Below are 21,395 nucleotides of genomic sequence, written 5' to 3'. Positions count from 1 at the left end.
AATTATGGGTTATTAATGATAGAGTACCATTATGTTGGGAAGGGAATCTGTCTGCATAATGTAGAGCACGCATGCGGCCAGGATTTAATTGTTTACTTCGTGTTTGTATTGAGTTTGATTGACTGTGAATGTAATGAAACTACACCGGAGGCTATGTCACGTATATTTGCGACCCCTCATACTCTGCCAAGTAAGGGATTGAACCCTAGACTTGAGGGTAGCTGGAACTCGTCGCATGTGTTTACGGCGAGGTTGATGTGAATAACGGAATGTTATACTTCATATGTTATAATTGAGACCCAGGGCGGTCTGCCACGGGTGTTGGACAGTTAGAAATAAAGTAGATGATTCCTCACTCATTTATATGGCTATTTTCGTCATGTGTAGAAGAGGGTAGGAGCACGGGCGAAGGTCTTTGCCGGCTTGGAAACTAGGCTATGTTTTTTTAAATCTTCTTTTTGTTGTGAGGGGTTTCACGGTCGAGTTTTGGAGGTCATTTCCCCCCAGCCTGCACGCCAGGGAGGCTCGACGCCATTTTTAAATGGACCGCTGGTGCGAGGAATTCTCTTGCAGGCGAGACAAGCTGGCACGGCAGTTTCATTCATTCATTCTTTCTTTCTTTTTCTTTCTTTCTTTTTTTTTTGTTAATTGAGATGTCTTAGGTAGGAACTGGGCACTAAGGAAACTAGCTTGCTTAATACATTTTGTAAATATAACGTTTGTTTTAATGGACCTCGGTTCATATCCATAAAATATATATTTCATGCGAGATTGGAAAGGATATGCCTGTAGTTGTAGGTTCAAACTTACTATTTTGTTGTGTGCATTTTCCCAAATATGTGTGGGGACCTTTTTTGTGGCTTTATTTCTGCAGGACAATTTCTCACCCTGGCATCATATACTTTATTTGTAGGTATAGCGATGCTGTTCCGTGTAAGGACACATTTGTTTCTTTGGTTCACTTATCGTTTCCCGCACGACATCAACCAGCTATTTTATATTTTTCGATGTTTATCTTTGGATTTATGATGTGAGCCTTTGGGGCATCCATTTTAGCTCTATTAGTGCAATCAATTGTAAAATAAAAGAAAAGAAAATGTTGGTTTAAGAATACACAACTTTGGCTCAAAATGTTAGTAAATGCGTTTGTGTTCCTCATTTCGTAAGCATACGTATAGAACAATTTTTTTTTAATCCCCCTACTCTCGTTCACAAGAACCCTGTAAACGACCTTTCCTGCCGACTGCAGTTGAGCTGGCGCATTCATGAGATAACAGGTAAGAAGGTAAGATCGATTAGGCAGTGTTGTTTATGCCCTATAGGGTACAGTATATTGTGTGAAGGAAATTAAGGTGTAAGAATAGTGGTAGGAGTAGTCGCAGTACCTAGAGGAATAGGCATAGGGTCTGACCATTACATGGTGAAATTCAAAATTAAATTCACACCAGTAAAGAAACCGAAATCAAACTGTAAATGGAGAAAAATTTATGATCTCCACAAACTAATAACAATGAACATTATGATGAACTAACTCCAGACATTGATAAAAAAGATAAATTAGAAGATATCATCCCAAAATTAAGAGACATAGCTGAGAAAATAACCTTACCAAGTGCAAGGAAAAAGCAACAATGGTGAAATGAGGTATGCGATAAATCATTTGAAAGTAGATACCAGGCATGGTTAAATCACCAAAGTAAGAAAACAGATACATCTCATGAAGAATTTAACAAGCGAAGTACTAACCCATAAAACAATCAGAAATATTAAAAGACAACATGAAAAAAGCATTATTCAACCAACAGAAATAGATCACAAAAAGACCAATTCTAGGGATTACTATAAAATATTTAGTAAACAACTTCAAAAATATGAACTGCCAACACTTATGCTAAAAGGAAAGAACAGAAAGATGGCACATAATTATAAACTTAATTCGCAAATTCTATCAGACACATTCAATAAATTATTGAATTGTGAAGAACCCAAATAACTACTCCTTATAAACACAGACATGCTCATTAAAAGTCCACCACAAAATATCGAACCACTCAGCTTTTGTAAAGTTAATCAAGGCATTAAAGAACTGAAAAATTATAAAGCTTATGGGTAAGACCAAACATTTGCCGAGTTGCGGAAAAATGCAGCGAAATCAATAAATTAGAGAATCACCTCACCAATGCTTGATAGAAATTTGGAATGATGAAAATTTACCGGACCATTGGACAACTGCAGTGTTCTGTTGTATGCAGATTGAGAGATATGTATTTAGACAAACGTGATCACATTGTACCCAAGCCATAATCTGTCGCTCTGCAGGGGTTCGAACCCGAAGCCGTGTGAACTGAAGCCTAGTTAGCTGGCAATACAAACAAGAAGCCGGATTAATAAGAATCAATATGCAGGACTTGGCGTGAATTTTAAAAGTCATTCGGAAGGTGAGACTCGAACTCACATCCCCGGCATTTCTCGGCTACTGTCTTACAACCACCGTGCCACTGTGGAATACGGCGCAGCGCTCACTAGAGGATTAAGAATACGTTAATCTGGTTGGAGAGTACAATGGCTTTCAGACAGTGTCTATCAAACGAACATGTACCGACACCTGTGTCACTGCGGTACCCTCAGTACCCTTTCCCCCGCCTGTTGTAAGACACGATTAAAAGGGGCTCTGTGCTTGGCAGTGCGTGTCTGTAAACCTTTCTCTCTTTCTAAATCCGTTCACCCTGAAGCGTGAGACTTTGGGTCGGAGGATACGTCTGTGGAGGAGGACCGGTACCTTACCCATGCGGTCTCACCTGCTATGTTCAACAGGGGCCTTGTGGGGGATGTGGACATTGAAAAGAATAGACAACGAAAAAGAAAGGAAGCGGGTGAGGCCTTGATTTAGATACCATCCCGGTATTCACTTCGAGGATGGCTGAGGTGGGAATAGAATCACCCTCTACTCAACTGACCTCCCGAGGCTGGGTGGACCCCGTTCCTGACCTCGAACCACTTTTCAAATTCCGTGGCAAAGCCGGGAATCAAACCGGGCCTCCGGTGGGGTGGGGGATTTGTAGCTAATCACATTAACCACAGAGGCGGACAGTATTGAGAAATAACGGCGCATAATCTTGTGGAGTTAGGTTTGATAAAAGGATGACAATTGAGGTTGGCAGTGGGGTATTTAACTTCACTAGAAAAGAGTACAGATGGTTCCGCTGTTAGGAGTGCGCTTTACATGACAGTAGGATGTGGTTCAAGTCGACTATATCTCTAGTGAGGGATGTCCAATACCCTAATTCTGTCGAGTTGTTTCGGATAGTATCCATGACAGAGACGCATTCATATTAAAGATGAAAGGGACGAAATGAAAACATTTTACTAGCAGTTTCAAATTCTTGCACCACACTTGGGTAGAACATTCCTTGTAGGCCTGTTGCTTGATTGTGGGCAGGCAACTGTTTGTAGAGGCGGTGTTCGACTAGCTGGTCTACTAACTCGTTCATTGTTATTCCAGCGTGCACTTTAATCCATGGGAGATGTACTTTCTCACCTGCTTTCTGGGCGTTATGGATCATGTTCAAAATGTCTAATACATACCGACGAGTTGACAGGCCCCAGTGTGAATGTTTTAGGTTACGAAGGGCATCTTGTGAGAAAGTATTAGAATCTTACGGATGTGACGAATTCCATAGTTGATTGCTGAATGGATAGTTAAAATTTCTGCAGTAAGTATAGACGTCTCTTGATGTAAGGAGTACTTTCTTGAAACCTGAGGTGCAACACAGAACAATGCATAATCCCACGTCGGTTGAGTTCTTGGTTCCGTCTGTATAGATATGTAAGAGGCAACCAAAAGGGGCTCTGCAGTGGCAGTTCGGGTAGTAACCACGGCGTCACTAGCTGAGTCTCGTATTGATTCTACTTACTTGTTCCTGGCTCCTTATTTTCCTCTTTCCTATCTGACCTTCCTTGGCCAACACTTTTCTCTTTTAACCCCGATGTAAGTAGGTTTCCGAGACCTCGGGAGTCTTTCTTTTACATAACCTACGTGGGTCAGTCCGGTGGTTTGTGAAGGTGCTAAAATGCGATAGCCTTGTGTCGGTAGATTTATTGACATGTCAAAAAACTCCTGTGGGACGAAATTCCGGCACTTCGACGTCTCTGAAAACCATCAAAGGTAGTTAGTGGGACGTTAAATCAATAACATTTTATAGGTTGTAAAAATCTCACTTCATACCGGCCCTGCAGAGAAACGAAACAAAAGTTGACCACACTTCTTCTTCTTTATCTGTTTACCCTCCAGGGTCGGGTTTTCCCTCGGACTTAGCGAGGCATCCCACCTCTACTGCCTCAAGGGCAGTGTCCTGGAGCTTCAGACTCTGGTTTGTTAGATACAACTGGGCAGGATGACCAGTACCTCGTTTAGGCGGCCACACCTGCTATGCTGAACAGGGGCCTTGCGGGGGGATGGAAAGATTGGAAGGGATAGACAAGGAAGAGGGAAGGAAGCGGCAGTGGCCTTAAGTTAGGTACCATCCCGGCATTTGCCTGGAGGGGAAGTGGGAAACCACAGAAAACCACTTCTAGGATGGCTGAGGTGAAAATCGAACCCACTTCTACTCATTTGACCTCCCTAGGCTGAGTGGACCCCGTTCCAGCCCTCGTACTACTTTTCAAATTTCGTGGCAGAGGCGGGAATAGGCCTCCGGGGGTGGCAGCTAATCACATTAACCACTACACCACAGAGGCGGACCAAAAAATCTCCTGTGGGACGAAATTCCGGCACCTCGACGTCTCTGTAAACCGTCAAAATTAGTTAGTGGAACGTTAAAGCAATAACACTTTTATAGGCTGTAAATATCTCACTTACCGAGCTCGATAGTTGCAGTCGCTTAAGTGCGGCCAGAATCCAGTATTCGGGAGATAGTGGGTTCGAACCCCACTGTCGGCAGCCCTGAAAATAGTTTTCCGTGGTTTCCCATTTTCACAGCCAGGCAAATGCTGGGGCTGTACCTTAATTAAGGCTACGGCCGCTTCCTTTCCACTCCTAGCCCCATCCCTGTCCCATCGTCGTCATTAGACCTATCTCTGTCGGTGCGACGTAAACCTATTTGAAAAGAAAGAAAAATAGTTCGAGTAGAAAATTTGATGTTTGTTGTTTAAAGGGGCCTAACATCTAAGGTCATCGCCCGGTAGAAAACGTCTTCTTTCTTTCTTTCTTTCTTTCTTAATCTGCTTATCCTCCAGGGTTGGATTTTCCCTCGGACTCAGCAAAGGATCCCACCTCTACCGCCTCAATGGCAGTGTCCTGGAGCTTCAGACTCTGGGTCGAGGGATACAACTGGGGAGGATGACCAGTGCCTCGCCCAGGCGGCCTCACCTGCTATGCTGAACAGGGGCCTTGTGGGGGGGGGGATGGGAAGATTGGAAGGGATAGACAAGGAAGAGGGAAGGAAGCAACCGTGGCTTTAAGTTAGGTACCATCCCGGCATTGGCCTGGAGGTGAAGTGGGAAACCACGGAAAACAACTTCCAGGATGGCTGAGGTGGGAATCGAACCCACCTCTACTCAGTTGACCTCCCGAGGTTGAGTGGACCCCGTTCCGGACCTCGTACCACTTTTCGAATTTCGTGGCAGAGGTGGGAATCGAACCCGGGCCTCCGGGGATGGCAGCTAATCACACTAACCACTACACCACAGAGGCGGACGGTAGAAAATTTAAAGAGAATTATGTGGAAATAATATTCAGAAACTTTTAGTGGCAATGTTGAAGGAAACTACCTGCGCGGAGGAAAGCGTAATATGATAAGCTGAAAGCAGAAAAGGAAAGAGACGGTTTAGTGCACTCTTCAAAACTAATGATTACATCACACTCCTATGACTCCCCTGAATAAAATATACTAAGAGGATTACGTGCATCCCTCAGCGCTGCGGTGTCCGAGTGGTTAAGGAGTTGGACTCGAAATCCAATGGGCTATGCCCGCACAGGTTCGAATCCTGTCCGCAGCGATGCTTTTTGACAAGGGAATATACATGCTATTTGTGATTGAGGTGTTCAACAGGAATGAGGCGTGTTATTCTCACACATCGGAGATACACGCGGTATTCACGTGTAGCGCATATACCCGCTCTCTGTGAAAGTATGTCTTTGTCTTACACGTTAATAATGACAATGACGTAGCAATAGTAATTTATAGTAACTTCTTGAAAGAACAATTTAACAAGAGGAATGTAGCGTTGATAATAGTGGTTTTAAAGTGGAATTAAAGCTTCAGTCCGCGTTGTGGTGTAGTGGTTATCTTGATTAGTTTAGCGTGATTAGCTTTTGCCCTCGGAGGCCTGGGTTCGATTCCCGGCTCTGCCACGAAATTTGAAAACTGGTACTTGGGCTGGAACGGGGGTACACTCAGCATCGGAAGGTCAACTGAGTAGAGAGAGGTTCGATTCCAACCTCAGTCATCCTCGAAGTGGTTTTGTGTCGTTTCCCACTTCTCCTTCAGGCAAAAGCCGATGGTACCTAACTCACGGACACTGCCGCTTCCTAACCTTCAAATCTGCCCACTTCTCCCCACTATTGCCATGTTCAGCATAGCAAACGAGGCCGCCTGGGTGCTGTACAGATCCTCTTCCCCAGTTGTATCCCGGACGAAAAGTCTCACGCTCCAGGACACCGCCCTTGAAGCGTTAGAAGGTAAAACCTACCCTGGAGTGTAAACCGATAATTACTAGATAATAATTGATCCCAATTACTTGTATTTGTTTACTGTTCCCATCACTTCAGGCATCGTATGAGATCGTATATGATTCCAACACGCCGGAAGAGTTTGGAAGCGCCACCCAGCTGTAGCCGTGCGCGCTCCCTCCAAACCCATTCCATTCCCCTGCACCTAGCAGAGTAAGGTTGAGACAGAAGTGCTGTTTGAATAATAACAAATTATCGCTACCACGACATGAGCTGCGGTGTCCGAGTGGTTAAGGAGTTGGACTTGAAATCCAATGGGTTCTACCCGCGCAGGTTCGAGTCCTGTCCGCAGCGAGTTGTTTTCCCTTTTTGCAAGAGAGATATGAAACCTTTCCAAAGACACCGCTACATACAGCAGAAAAACAATTGCAGCTCCACAAATTGATGAGTATCAAGGAGGTTTATAAAGGGCAGATCATGTGCGGAACAGATTCTTCTTTCTTTCTTCTTAACCTGTTCACCTTCCAGGGTCGGTTTTTCCCTCGGACTCAGCGAGGGATCCCACCTCTACTGCCTCAAGGGCAGTGTCCTGGAGCTTCAGACTCTGGGTCGGGGGATACAACTGGGGAGGATGACCTCGCCCAGGTGGCCTCACCTGCTATGCTGAACAGGGACCTTGGTGGAGGATGGGAAGGTTGGAAAGGATAGGCAAGAAAGAGGGAAGGAGGCGGCCGTGATTTTAAGTTAGGTACCATCCCAGCTTTTGTCTGGAGGAGAAGTGGGAAACCACGGAAGACCACTTCCAGGATGGCTGAGGTGGGAATCGAACCCTCCTCTACTCAGTTGACCACCCGAGGCTGAGTGAACCCCGTTCCATTCCTCATAAGTCTTTTGAAATTTCGTGGCAGAGCCGGAAATCGAACCCGGTCCTCCGGGTTGCCAGCTAATGCGGAATCTCTGCTCCACGATGGTATCTTTGCCCATCTTCCTTTTCACAATTTGTTTTTAAATTTTCCTAGTGCTCCTTCAAATTTTATTTACCATTCCAGCCGATAATAGATTGACTTTAATCGGACTATTTCACTCTGCACGCCATCTATCTCTATCTCACTACAATTTACCTTCATACAGTTTTGTATACTGTAGTCCGCCTCTGTGGTGTAGTGGTTAGCGTGATTAGCTGCCACCCCCGGAGGGCCGGCTTCGATTCCCGGCTCTACCACGAAATTTGAAAAGTGGTACGAGGGCTGGAACGGGGTCCACTCAGCCTCGGCAGGTCAGCTGAGTAGAGGTGGGTTCGATTCCCACCTCAGCCATCCTGGAAGTGGTTTTCCGTGGTTTCCCACTTCTCCTCCAGGCGAATGCCGGGATGGTACCTAACTTAAGGCCACGGCCGCTTCCTTCCCTCTTCCTTTCCTATCCCTTCCAATCTTCCCATCCCTCCACAAGGCCCCTGTTCCGCATAGCAGGTGAGGCCGCCTGGGCGAGGTACTGGTCATACTCCCCAGTTGTATCCCCCGACCAAGAGTCTGAAGCTCCAGGACACTGCCCTTGAGGCGGTAGAGGTGGGATCCCTCGCTAAGTCCGAGGGAAAAACCGAACCTGGAGGGTAAACAAATGATGATGATGAAGACAGTTTTGTATAACGTCCAAAACCTCATTCGCTCACCGTGTACAATTTCAGTTTCACTCGCGTGTACAGCATAAATAAAAATAGTATTCCACTTGGTTCTCTGGTTGGCCACACTTCCTTGTCATATTACATCTATCAACTCCTCCTCTACAGTCGCCCTGTACTGTTGAGTAGTAGTTCCTCGCTCAACACTTACACAGAATACTTATCACTTCATTTGTTCGATTACAACTGAGCACACCACATGTAGCTGGCCTCTACGCAGGACGGGGGTGTAGCTCAGTGGTAGAGCATTCGACTGCAGATCGAGAGGTCCCCGGTTCAAACCCGGGTGCCCCCTAAACATTTTGGCCCCACGTTCGATTTCCAGCCGCATAGCGGATTTTAACCGTAATATTGGTTATTTCCATTGAATCAGGGACTGGATGTGTGTATTGTCCTTAAGTCGAATGTTATTGAACTCATCATCATCATCTGTTTACCCTCCAGGTTCGGTTTTTCCCTCGGACTTAGCGAGGGATCCCACCTCTACCGCCTCAAGGGCAGTGTCCTGGAGCTTCAGACTCTTGGTCGGGGGATACAACTGGGGAGTATGACCAGTACCTCGCCCAGGCGGCCTCACCTGCTATGCTGAACAGGGGCCTTGTGGAGGGATGGGAAGATTGGAAGGGAGAGGCAAGGAAGAGGGAAGGAAGCGGCCGTGGCCTTAAGTTAGGTACCATCCCGGCATTCGCCTGGAGGAGAAGTGGGAAACCACGGAAAACCACTTCCAGGATGGCTGAGGTGGGAATCGAACCCACCTCTACTCAGTTGACCTCCCGAGGCTGAGTGGACCCCGTTCCAGCCCTCGTACCACTTTTCAAATTTCGTGGCAGAGCCGGGAATCGAACCCGGGCCTCCGGGGGTGGCAGCTAATCATGCTAACCACTACACCACAGAGGCGGACTGTTATTGAACTACCAGCCAGAATTTTACAAATGATGATATCGTATTTGAATTTTATAGCAAAACTTTAAATTCACCGCCTCTATGGTATCACGGTTACCGTGATTAGCTGCCGCTCCCGGAGGAGCAGGTCCGTTGCACGGGTCAGACACGAAAATTGAAAAGTGGTACGAAGGCTTAAACGGGGTCCACTCAGCCTCGGAACGTCAACTGAGTAGAGGTGGGTTCGATTCCCACCTCAGCCATCCTGGAAGCGGTTTTCCGTGGTTTCCCACTGGTACCTAACTTAAGGCCTCGGCCGCTTCCTTCCCTCTTCCTGGTCTGACCCTTCCAAACTTCCCGTCCTTCCACAAGTCCCGTGTTCAGCATAGCAGGTGACGCCACCTGGGCGAGATACAGGTCCTCCTCCGCTCTTGTATCCCCCGACCCAAAGTCTCAGACTTCTGGACACTGTCCTTAAGTCGCTAGATGTGTGCTCCCTGGCTGAGTGCGAGGAAAAAACCAAGCCTGGAGGGTAAACAGATTAAGAAAAAAAGAAAGAAAGAAAGAAAGAAAGAAAGAAAGAAAGAAAGAAAGAAAGAAAGAAAGAAAGAAAGAAGTACTTTGAAACCATACACTAGCGTCAACAAATTAATACTGAAGATGAAAGCTAGCCTGGAATTAATGGTTTGCTTGTACATTTTTATTCTAAAAAAGGAGCCATAGTTTTGCTCCATAAAAATATCAGAACCGCCTCTGTGGTTCAGTAGTTAGTGTGATTAGTTGCCACCCCCCGGAGGTCCGGGTTCGATTCCCGGCTCTGCCACAAAATTTGAAAAGTGGTACGAGGGCTGGAACGGGGTCCACTCAACCTCGGGAGGTCAACTGACTAGAGGTGGGTTCGATTCCCACCTCAGCCAACCTGGAAGTGGTTTTCCGTGGTTTCAAACTTCTCCTCCAGACAAATGCCAGGATGATACTTACCTTAAGGCCACGGCCGTTTTCTTCTCTCTTTCTTGTCTATCCCTTCCAATCTTTCCATCCTCCCGCAAGGCCCCTGTTCAGCATAGCAGGTGAGGCCGCCTGGGCGAGGTACTTGTCATCCTCCACAGTTGTATCCCTGGACCCAGAGTCTGAAGCTCCAGGGCACTGCCCGTGAGGCGGTAGAGGTGGGATCCCTCGCCTAGTCCGAGGGAAAAGCCAACCCTGGAGGGTAAACAGATTAAGGAAGAAAGAAAAAAATCAGAACGTTTCCCAACAGCTCCTAAACGGAACCATATTACGGCCTAATTCTAAGAAGTTTCTTCATTCTATCTTTCTTTCTCTCTTTTCCCCTTAATCCGTTTACTTTTCTTCTTCTCCTTATTCTTTTTCTTCCTCATCTGTTTACCCTCCAGAGTCGGTTTTTTCCCCGAACTCAGCGAGGGATCCCACCTCTACCACCTCAAGGTATAGAAGGTCCCTTTTTACCTCGGCCACGGCCAGTCAAATGTTGCCATGTCAAGATAGCGGTATTTTAAAGTATCAATATTTACCGAGCAAGTGGCTACGTGGTCTGCGTCAAGACATGACAGTATTGGGGTGAATGATTTTTGAAGGATTTCCTTATACACTATACGAATTTCTAGTAATTCATTATTTATATAATTCCTTACGTCACACCGACACAAATACATCTTACGGCGACGATGGGAGAGGAAATGGCTGGGAATGGGAAGGAAGTGACCGTGGCCTTAATTAAGGTACAGCACAACATTTACCTAGTGTGAAGATGAGAATCCACGGAAAACAATCTTCCAGGCTGCCGACAGTGGGGTTCCAACCCACTATCTCCTGAATGCAAGCTGATAGCTATGTGACCCAATGAGGTCTCTCTATTTAGACTCATTTCCTCTACGATATGGTTCACTGCTTCCCTTTCCACGGAATGGTAATCCTTCTGGAAGTCCACAAATGTGAGCATAAATTTCTTGTTTCTCTGTTTCTGGTATGCAATGATCAATTTTAGGTTCAGGATGTGTTTTGCAGATGATCTGCCCTTTCTAAACCTCCTTGATACTCATCAGTTTTTGGAGCTACTATTGATTTCCTTATCTATATAGCAGTACCTTTGGATAGGTTTATACCGTTCTGGCAGTATTTATATTATATCCTATTCAAAAATAGACAAAAAAATACCGCTGCGGACAGGACTCGAACCTGTGCGGGTAGAACCCATTGGATTTCTAGTCCAACTCCTTAACCACTCGGACACCACAGCTCACGTCATAGCGTATATTTGTTACTATTCAAATAGCACTTCTGTTTCAACCTTACTCTGCTAGATGCAGGGGAATAGGAGAGGTTTGGAGGGAGCGCGCACGGCTACAGAGAATGACTCTTCCGAACTCTTCCCGGGTGTTGGAATCATATACGATCTTACACGATGCCTGCAGTGATGGGAGGGTAAAAAATAAAAGTAATTGCCTCCATTATTATCTAATAATTATCGGTTTACACTCCAGGGTAGGTTTTACGCTCTACCGCATCAAGGGCGGTGTACTGGAGCGTGAAACTGTTCGTCCGGGAAAAAACTGGGGAGGAGGATCAGTACATCACATGATGAACATGGGCCTTGTGGGTGCATGGGCAAGTTTGAAGGGTAGCCGTAGCCGTAAGTTAGGTACCATCTGCATTTGCTGAAGGAGAAGTGGGAAAACACGCAAAACAACTTCGAGGATAGCTGTGGTGGGAATCGGACCTCCCTCTACTCAGTTGATCTCACAATGCTCAGTGTACCCCGTTCCAGACATTATACCAGTTTTAAAAATTCGTGGCATAGCCGGGAATAGAACCCAGGCCTCCGAGGGTGTAAGCTAATCACGCTAACCTAATCAAGACAACCACTGCACCACAGACGTGGACTGATGTTTTAATTCCACTTTAAAACCACTATTGTCAACGCTATATTTCTCTGTCAAATAGTTCTTTCAGTCCGCCTCTGTGGTTCGATTCCCGGCTCTGCCACGAAATTTGAAAAGTGGTACGAGGGCTGGAACGGGGTCCACTCAGCCTCGGGAGGTCAACTGAGTAGAGGTGGGTTCGATTCCCACCTCAGCCATCCTGGAAGTGGTTTTCCGTGGTTTCCCACTTCTCCTCCAGGCGAATACCGGGATGGTACCTAACTGAAGGCCACGGCCGCTTCCTTTCCGCCGCTTCCTTCCCTCTTCCTTGCCTATCCCTTCCAATCTTCCCATCCCTCCACAAGGCCCCTGTTCAGCATAGCAGGTGAGGCAGCCTGGGCGAGGTACTGGTCATACTCCCCAGTTGTATCCCCCGACCAAGATTCTGAAGCTCCAGGACACTGCCCTTGAGGCGGTAGAGGTGGGATCCCTCGCTAAGTCCGAGGGAAAAACCGAACCTGGAGGGTAAACAGATGATGATGATGATGATAGTTCTTTCAAGAAGTTACTGAAATTACTATTGAAACAAACACATACTTTCACAGAACAGGGCCATATGCGTTACACATGAATATTTATCACCAGTGTGTGACAATAACACGCCTCGTTTCTGTGAAATACCTCGATCAAAAAATATCACGTATATTCACTTGTCAAAAACTGCCGCTGCGGACAGGATTCGAACCTGTGCAGGCATTGCCCATTGGATTTCGAGTCCAACTCCTTAACACACGGACACCGCAGCGCTACTACAAGTATTCCTCTTGCTGTGTCTTATACGCACGGTTATGTAACAGTTCATATCCCGTTACAAGGTGATGTATGTAATTTTATTATTATTATTTCATCTGTGATATTATTATTATTATTATTATTATTAATATTATTATTATTATTATTAATTATATCATTATTATTGTTATGGTCCGCCTATGTGGTGTAGTGGTTAGCGTGATTAGCAGCCACCCCCGGAGGCCCGGGTTCGATTCCCGGCTCTGCCACGAAATTTGAAAAGTGGTACGAGGGCTGGAACGGGGTCCACTCAGCCTCGGGAGGTCAACTGAGTAGAGGTGGGTTCGATTCCCACCTCAGCCATCCTGGAAGTGGTTTTCCGTGGTTTCCCACTTCTCCTCCAGGCGAATGCCGGGATGGTACCTCACTTAAGGCCACGGCCGCTTCCTTCCCTCTTCCTTGTCTATCCCTTCCAATCTTCCCATCCCTCCACAAGGCCCCTGTTCAGCATAGCAGGTGAGGCCGCCCGGGCGAGGTACTGGTCATACTCCCCAGCTGTATCCCCAGACCAAGAGTCTGAAGCTCCAGGACACTGCCCTTGAGGCGGTAGAGGTGGGATCCCTCGCTAAGTCCGAGGGAAAAACCGAACCTGGAGGGTAAACAGATGATGATGATGATGATTATTGTTATGTCCGTACTATTATTTTATCTGTGAGATTACTATTATTGTATTATAATTATTATTCAATTCAATTCTGCAATGTTTGTCTCTTGCGTGACTGTAGCTAAATGTATGCATATATGCGTGTCTGTAGATTAACACTAAAGACATTACAGTAAGAGTTGTTGTATATCAGATGTGTATTGCTACATTGTGCAATACTGCTGGCGTTACTGCCAAGTCATCGCTACGTCATCGTGCGTATTTAGCGGTGAGCTCACGTTCTTGGAGATACCTTCTGGGTGCTGCGGGTGATTTCGCCATAGTGTGAAACATTTGTCGCGGAGTGGGAGTAGGTCATAGTTATTTCTGGAGATTACGTAGGTGTGTCAACCAGTCTACATAAGGTGGCTGCATATTGTAGCGTCAGTCATTAGTTAAACGAAAGCTGAACAGTAAAGAAGCCAAATGTATTAGTGAACATTCAAGGAGTTAACGAGACCAAGCTTGATAGCTGCAGTCGCTTAAGTGCGGCCAGTATCCAGTATTCGGGAGATAGTAGGTTCGAACCCCACTCTCGGCAGCCCTGAAAATGGTTTTCCGTGGTTTCCCATTTTCACACCAGGCAAATACTGGGGCTGTACCTTAATTAAGGCCGCGACCGCTACCTTCCCACTTCTAGCCCTTTCCTGTCCAACGTCGCCATAAGACCTATTTACGTCGGTACGACGTAAAGCAACCAGCAAAAAAAAAGGAGTGAACGAGATGGAGAGGACTCAGTGAGTCATTAGTCATTGGTTATTGAGAAAGTTAGGCCACAGTTGGTCGGTCACTTAGTTGAAGATACCGACGGAAAGGCTTACCATGGAGTCATAGAAGGATACACTTACCAAGAAGTCATATGATATGGAGAAGAAGCAGTCACATGGGTACGTAGTCGTCAATGAAACAAAAAGGATACATCACCAAATTAGGCTTGATACATCTACAGTAAACATCAGATCAAAGGAATACGTCGTAATTACACTCCAAGTGTTGAAGGTACAGACAAGTGAAAAAGTGAGGGATAAATTTTGTGTATAATTGTTAAATGTCCCGTCAAGAAGAATTCAAATTCATGCCTAGTTTCTTTCAGTTGCAATGTCATAATTTAATGTTCTCATCTGTTTTTTCGTATAAAGACTTACTATTTTTTCTATACAATTTAAAGAATATATTTTGTTCTATCAAATGAATTCATCGTATTATTTCAATAACAGAATTAGATAACCTGAAATGTAACGGGGAAACCAAACGCCAATCTCCGTTTCCCAGAACTTACATGATATGTTGTCAAAAGTAAGCTTATTATCCCACACCGTAGAGATATTCAAGAATCTCATTATCTTATTGCTGCACTGAGTTGTAGCTGGCGCCCTTCAAGTAACGTATGTGTAAGTGATCAGGTAAGAAGTAAGTGTGAGTGCAAGGTCCGACGATCGTGTATTTTATTTAATGAATAGTAATTTTTCAATTTAAATTCAGGTTAGTATATTTATAAAGCTAGTAAAGGAGTTAGGATGCGATCTTCAGTTACTAGTCTAATACGGAGGAGTCATACGAGAGTTGCGTAAGAATTAGTCTAGAAGAGTACACTAAAACGTCTCCTTCCTCTTCTGTTTTCAGCATATCGAATTACGCTGTTCTCCGCGCAGGTGGTCTCCTCCAACTTTGTCACTAAACCTTCTTATTAATCTGTTTACCCTCCAGGGTTTTTCCCCTCGGATTCAGGGAGGGATCCCACGTCTACCGCCTCCAGGGCAGTGTCCTGGAGCGGGGGGCATGGGTCGGGAGATTCATCTGTGGAGAATGAACATCACCTCGCGCCGGACACACCTGCTATGCTGAACAGGGCCCTTGCGGAGAATGAGAAGTTTGGAAGGGATAGAAAAGGAAGAGAGAAGGAAGCGGCCATGGCCTTGAGTTACATTATGATAGGTACCATCCCGGCATTTGCTTGGAGGTGAAGTGGAAATCCACGGAAAAACACTTTCAGGATGGCAGGGGTGAGAATCGAACCAACCTCTACTCATTTGACCTCCCCAGTCTGAATGGACCCCGTTCCAGCCATCATCCACTTTTAAAATTTCGGGTCAGAAACGGGAATCGAACCCGGGCTTCCGGGAGTGGCAGCTATTCACACTAACCACTACACCACAGAGGCGGACGGCCATATTTCCTTGCCGGATTATACTGTATGTCTGAACTCATTTAAACCCTTTACTTTGGCCTACAGTATTTCTAACTCACCACCATACTGTCCGCCCTTCTCTGTTATTATCCTCAGTTCCTCATTAACACATTATTTTAACTCCTTAATTTGTTTACCATCCAGGGTTGGCTTTCCTTCGGCCTCAGCGAGGGATTCCACCTCTACCGCCTCAAGGGCAGTGTCTTGGACCATGAGACATTGGGTTGGGGATACAACTGGGGAGGGTGACAAGTACCACGTCCAGGCGTTCTCACCTGCTATGCTGAGCAGGAGCCTTGCGGGAGGATTTCATTATACTGTTCCCGAATTAGGTCCCTAGTTTGTTTCACCTGACACGCCTCTCTGTGTATTTCTCGGATCTTGTCCATGTCTTCCCAGCCAATCTAACTGGTACAGGACCAGCCCGCCTCTGCGGTGTAGTGGTTAGCGTGATTAGCTGCCACCCCCGGAGGCCCGGGTTCGATTCCCGGCTCTGCCACGAAAATTTGAAAAGTGGTACGAGGGCTGGAACGGGGTCCACTCAGTCTCGGGAGGTCAACTGAGTAGAGGTGGGTTCGTTTCCCACCTCAGCCATCGTGGAAGTGGTTTTCCGTGGTTTCCCACTTCTCCTCTAGGCGAATGCCGGGATGGTACCTAACTTCCATCTTCCTTGCCTATCCCTTCCAATCTGCCCATCCCTCCAAAAGGCCCCTGTTCAGCATAGCAGGTGAGGCCGCCTGGGCGAGGTACTGGTCATTCTCCCCCGACCAGTTCAAGTTTCCTGGTAGAGCCGGGAATCGAACCCGGGCCTCCGGGGTTGGCAGCTAATCACACTAACCACTACACCACAGAGGCGGACCGGAAGAATTCTTAATGGGGTATTATAACATACACGCAGCTGTGGGTCCGAGTGGTTAAGGAGTTGGATTTGGAATCGAATAGGTGCTACCCGCACAAGTGCGAATCCTGCCCGCATGAAATGCGGCGAATGCCATATACGGTAATGTGAAGGCTCGCAGAGCAGCAAATCGTTATTAAAATCAACTTCAATGTCTTCCCATGACTTTTGACGACTCATTGTAACACCTCCATCTTCGTACATACTCACTTTCTATTAACCTGTTCCTTACTGTCTTGTCAGACACCGTGACTCCAATGACCCTCCTGAGGTATTGTTACAGTTCTCTGGCAGTTGTTGAACAACGCCGCAACGCACAGATGGTCAGATATCAGTGATCGTGTGGGGTTCCGAACTCAAGGAACAAATATTTGTTTGCAAATGGGTAACCTTCCGCTGGGTTGTAGACAAAACCAAGACATAAGCTTATTTCACCGTTCCAGTTCATCTTTACTCTTATCCAAAGAGCTTCTTCCATTCCTGTTTCTATCACTTCAGGATATCTGCCCATTTGAACCCTCCTATCTCCTGTCTTGCTAAGTACACAGTTCAAAATAAAATAGGGGAACATGTTTTCTAACGTCTGGTATATGAATGTTTATTTGGTAGATGGCATTCCAATTGTCGTACAGGATACCTTGAGACCTTAGCTACTCAGGGTATGTCAAATCGAAGTTTTACTCCATCTGAAAACGTAGCCATGTATTAAACTGTCAGGTGATCGCTCAAACAATGTGAATAGCGGTGCCCTCGTGTGCCTTTGTGAGGCACACAGACTACTGCGGTCATATGAGCACGTTGTATGTCAACCAGCACATCCCATGAGACATGTTAACGAACTTCAAGTCACTTCAGTCCAGGAAGGACGGACTTTTCGTTGTGTTGCTGTGGATCTCAATGACTCTCTGTCATTTATTCACCGCTTGTGGAATCACTACTATGAAACAGCCCAGTTCAGTAGGAGTGTTGGGCAAGGTCGTGGACGCATGACAACCCCACACCATGACTGATGTCTGTGCGTTGCGGCGTTGTTCAGCAACTGCCAGGGAACTGCAACAAGACCTCAGGAGGGTCACTGGAGTCATGGTGTTTGTCCAGACAGTAAGGAACAGGTTAAGAGAAGTGTCCTTATGACCCAGATGTCCTGTTCGAGTGATCCGTTAAACACAGCAACATCGCACAGCTCACCTTCTATTTGCTCGTAACAACGTCAACTGGCAACTTCGCCAATGGAGACCTGTGTTGTTCACAGACGAGTCCAGGCTTCCCCTGAGACAGTGTGATGGACGTCAACGTGTATGGAGACGCCGTGGTGAGCAGTACAGGCCAAATGTTGTCCAGGAAGGCGACCGAATCGGACAAGGTTCTGTGATGCTGTGAAGTGACATCAGTATTGATGGCCGTATGGATCTTTTCGTCGTCCGTGGTAATATTACCACTGCGGGGTACATCGAGAAGATACTGCTACAGCATGTGTTGGTTGCTGCATACGATGTCGGCCTCGAATTCGTACTCATGCACGACAATGATAGCGCGCATCACCAGAGCTGTCTTGCGAGAACTGGACATTCAAGAGATGGAATAGCCGGTAGTGAGTCCCGACCTTAATCCCATCGAGCATGTGTAGTATAGGCTCGACAGAAGAGTTCGTGGGCGTTCTGTTCCACCACAGACTCTCCAGGACCACGTATAGGCTCTCATTGAAGAATGGGATACCGTAACGTGACCTCCGCCGACTTTTACGCAGCATGCCACGTAGGTATCAAACTGTAATAAATGCTCGCCGTGGACATAAACTATACTAAAGCTCTCCAGCTGTGATAAAAATCCACCCTGGAGGACCATTTTCACTTTTTCTTTGCTCCTATTTGGACATTTCCGTTTGTGTTTTGAAAATGAACGCGAATCCATCGATGTTCTTTCGTATACTTCAACGGTAAGGTATATTTAGTTGGTAATATACGAAGGGCGTACTATATTGCTTTACACTTTTCTTGTACACCTGGGTATGGGTAAATTTCACTTTTGCAAGTGGTGAGGTGTAACTAGTGTCTTGTTCCACCGTTGGGTAGCAGCACATGCACAGGTGTCAACGAATGCACTCGTCATAGCCATTTCATAAAAACATTGTCAGCGTAGGAGCAGACATTATGGAAAGCAACCGTCAGGGAGAGCGCTATACGACTTGCTTCCTATGGAAAAAAAAGGTGTTACCACTGCAGAAGTCCAACTGATGGCACTGTTCGACATTTCTTTGGCGGTGGATTTTCCATATGCTTCCATTGCTTCGATTGTTGTTTCGTTTGTGGCTCATGGTAATGGAGCCATATCTCATCACCAGTCAAAAGTCTAGCCATGAAGTCGTCTGGATCTTGATCATGGCATTGGAAAAGTTCTCTGCACACGTCCACACGCCTCTGCTTTTCGTCTGCAGACAAGAATTGGGCACCCACGTGGATGACACCTTCCCCAACTGTAAGTGGCCGTATACGGTTCGCTGCAGGGTGTTTCGGATAATTCCCGTCACTGCATCCATTTCCGTAAATGTGAAGCATTTGTTTCCTTGGATGGGCTGTTCGACCCGGGCAATGTTGCCTGGTGTTGACACTATAAAATTCCTTACAGAATTGGTTCCTTGTCCACAGATGAGCGCCCTGTTTTACAACCTTCCACCCAGTTTCAAACTGTTTCCGTGACGCCGCATGCTCTTCACAGAGTGCCACCAAGCGCCGATGAATTTCTGCAGTGGTCACGCCTTCCTTCCTCAGGAAGCAAGTCGTATAGCTTTGTCCCTGACGGTTGCTTTCCGTGTGGTTTGCTCCTACGCTGACAGTGTTGTTGTGAAATGGCTATGACGAGTGAATTCGTTGGCACCTGTGTGTGTGCTGCTACCAAACGGTGAAAAAAGACACTAGTTACACGTCACGACCTTCAAAAGTGATATGTGAACCACACCCGGACGTACAAAAAATAAAGTGTAAAAGAATATAATACACCCCTCGTACTAGGGTGTGAGACATTGTTTTGTGGAGCATGGCTTACGTTCAAAAACATGTTCCCCTAATTCTTTTGAACCATCTACCTTAAAACCATCGACGTGGACTTCGTATCCTGATGCAACTCAACACTCAACAAAGGTAATAATGTCCATTTCGGCCATTAATTTTTTCAGCTCATCCTTCCTTATCTTCCTTAAAAATCTCCCTACATTCACACACCCCAGTCTCAATTCTAGCTATTTTTTAGCTTTACCATCTGTCAGGTTGGTAACCATACTTCTTATTACCCTCGATTTCTCTACTTCTAATATACTGCCTTCTAATGAACAAATAATTTCCTTGTGCATATTGTCCTCATTGACTTCTCCTTTTTGAACCATAAGTCCTTTAAATATAAAGTTTTACCTGTGGCCTTTGTTTCTTTCCTCCTTCCTTCGATTCCTCTGCTGACTCCTGAACGTAACACGACCCGGCTGTAAGCAGGTACAGCTGTCTGTTCTCTTCCTTGCAGAGCACTGAACCTCTCTAGTGTCTGCAGTTAAACATGTTGCTGCACAAGCACTATCATTGATCCTAACATTCCACCTGTCGTGCGCGTCACATCTATCTGTTGCTACTCATCCGTTTTATATGGCTGCACTCTGTCCAAGCTCGCCACCGATTACCATCACCACCGCTGTCCTCGTATGTACGCCTTGAGTCCAGAGTTCCTTGCAGAATTCTAGAAAAATTTACTTCTCTTGTTAATTTAAAATGTGGTGCTTGACAATAATGTATTTTAGTGTACCATTTGCCACCGAGGTAGACACCTCATAAAGAGATTTTGATTTGGTTCGCTTTGAATTCTCTACTCCATGATATTATCGTTGTCCATGTTCCTTCTTTTTTGATTTTATGTTCCTAGTGTTCCTTGAAATTTAATTTACCATCAGAACGGATAATAAGCTGACTTTTTTTGGACTCTTTTCCTTCCATCTCCCCGCTCTATGCACGTCATCAATGCCTGTCTCACTGCAATTTACCTCCATACAATTTTGTATAACGTCCAAAATCTTACTCACAGAATCGTGTACATTTTCAGTATCACTCTCCTGTACACCACAGACGAAAATAATATTCCACCGTGTTTTCTGGTTGGCCATATTTCCTTGTCGCATTACATGTCTCGACTCCTCCTCTAAACCCTTTAATTTGGACTTTAGTATTTCTAACTCACTAGCATTCTGCACACCCTTCTCTTTTATCATTCTCAGTTCCTCTTTATAACTCCTTAATTTCATTATACTGTTCCCGAATGAGGTCCCTGGCTTGTTCAACCTGACACGCCTCTCTGACTATTTCTTGCATCTTCTCCATTTCTTCCCAGACAATCCCACTGGTACGGGACCAGGATTCATCTCGAAACACCCTATTACGAGTAGTATTGCTGCCACTGCTTCTGCCATCAACGATACCTTCAATCCGTATTCTTCCCAGTTACTCTTCGCATATGCCGCATGCTCACACTTCACACGTCAGTACCAACGACCTTTAGTGGCCCTGTACTGTTGAGCAGTGATTCCTCGCTCAGCACTTCACACACAATACATATCGCTTCGTTGGTTAGGTTACAACTTAACACAACACATGCAGCTGCTGTGTTGGCATGACGGGGAGTAGATCAGTGGTAGAGCGTTCGACCGCAGAACGAGAGGTCCTCAGTTCAA

At 45.9% G+C, this 21,395-nt stretch overlaps 5 non-coding genes across 5 annotated transcripts; 3 read left to right on the top strand and 2 right to left on the bottom strand.

Annotated features, from left to right (window-relative positions):
- Positions 1-5,915: 5,915 nt before the first annotated feature.
- TRNAS-CGA (transfer RNA serine (anticodon CGA)) lies at positions 5,916-5,997 on the top strand. Its single transcript has one exon. It is a non-coding gene; the product is annotated as a tRNA-Ser (tRNA).
- Positions 5,998-6,942: 945 nt separating this feature from the next.
- Positions 6,943-7,024, top strand: TRNAS-UGA (transfer RNA serine (anticodon UGA)). The gene has a single exon. It is a non-coding gene; the product is annotated as a tRNA-Ser (tRNA).
- A 1,547-nt stretch (positions 7,025-8,571) lies between these two features.
- Positions 8,572-8,643, top strand: TRNAC-GCA (transfer RNA cysteine (anticodon GCA)). The gene has a single exon. It is a non-coding gene; the product is annotated as a tRNA-Cys (tRNA).
- A 2,762-nt stretch (positions 8,644-11,405) lies between these two features.
- On the bottom strand, positions 11,406-11,487 carry TRNAS-AGA (transfer RNA serine (anticodon AGA)). The gene has a single exon. It is a non-coding gene; the product is annotated as a tRNA-Ser (tRNA).
- Positions 11,488-12,833: 1,346 nt separating this feature from the next.
- TRNAS-CGA (transfer RNA serine (anticodon CGA)) lies at positions 12,834-12,914 on the bottom strand. The gene has a single exon. It is a non-coding gene; the product is annotated as a tRNA-Ser (tRNA).
- Between the last annotated feature and the right edge of the window lie 8,481 nt (positions 12,915-21,395).

Source organism: Anabrus simplex, chromosome 3, assembly GCF_040414725.1.
Source record: "Anabrus simplex isolate iqAnaSimp1 chromosome 3, ASM4041472v1, whole genome shotgun sequence".
Classification (NCBI taxonomy): Eukaryota; Metazoa; Arthropoda; class Insecta; order Orthoptera; family Tettigoniidae; genus Anabrus; species Anabrus simplex.
Note: the sequence above shows the minus strand (reverse complement) of the source record. Positions and strands in the feature narration are given on the sequence as shown.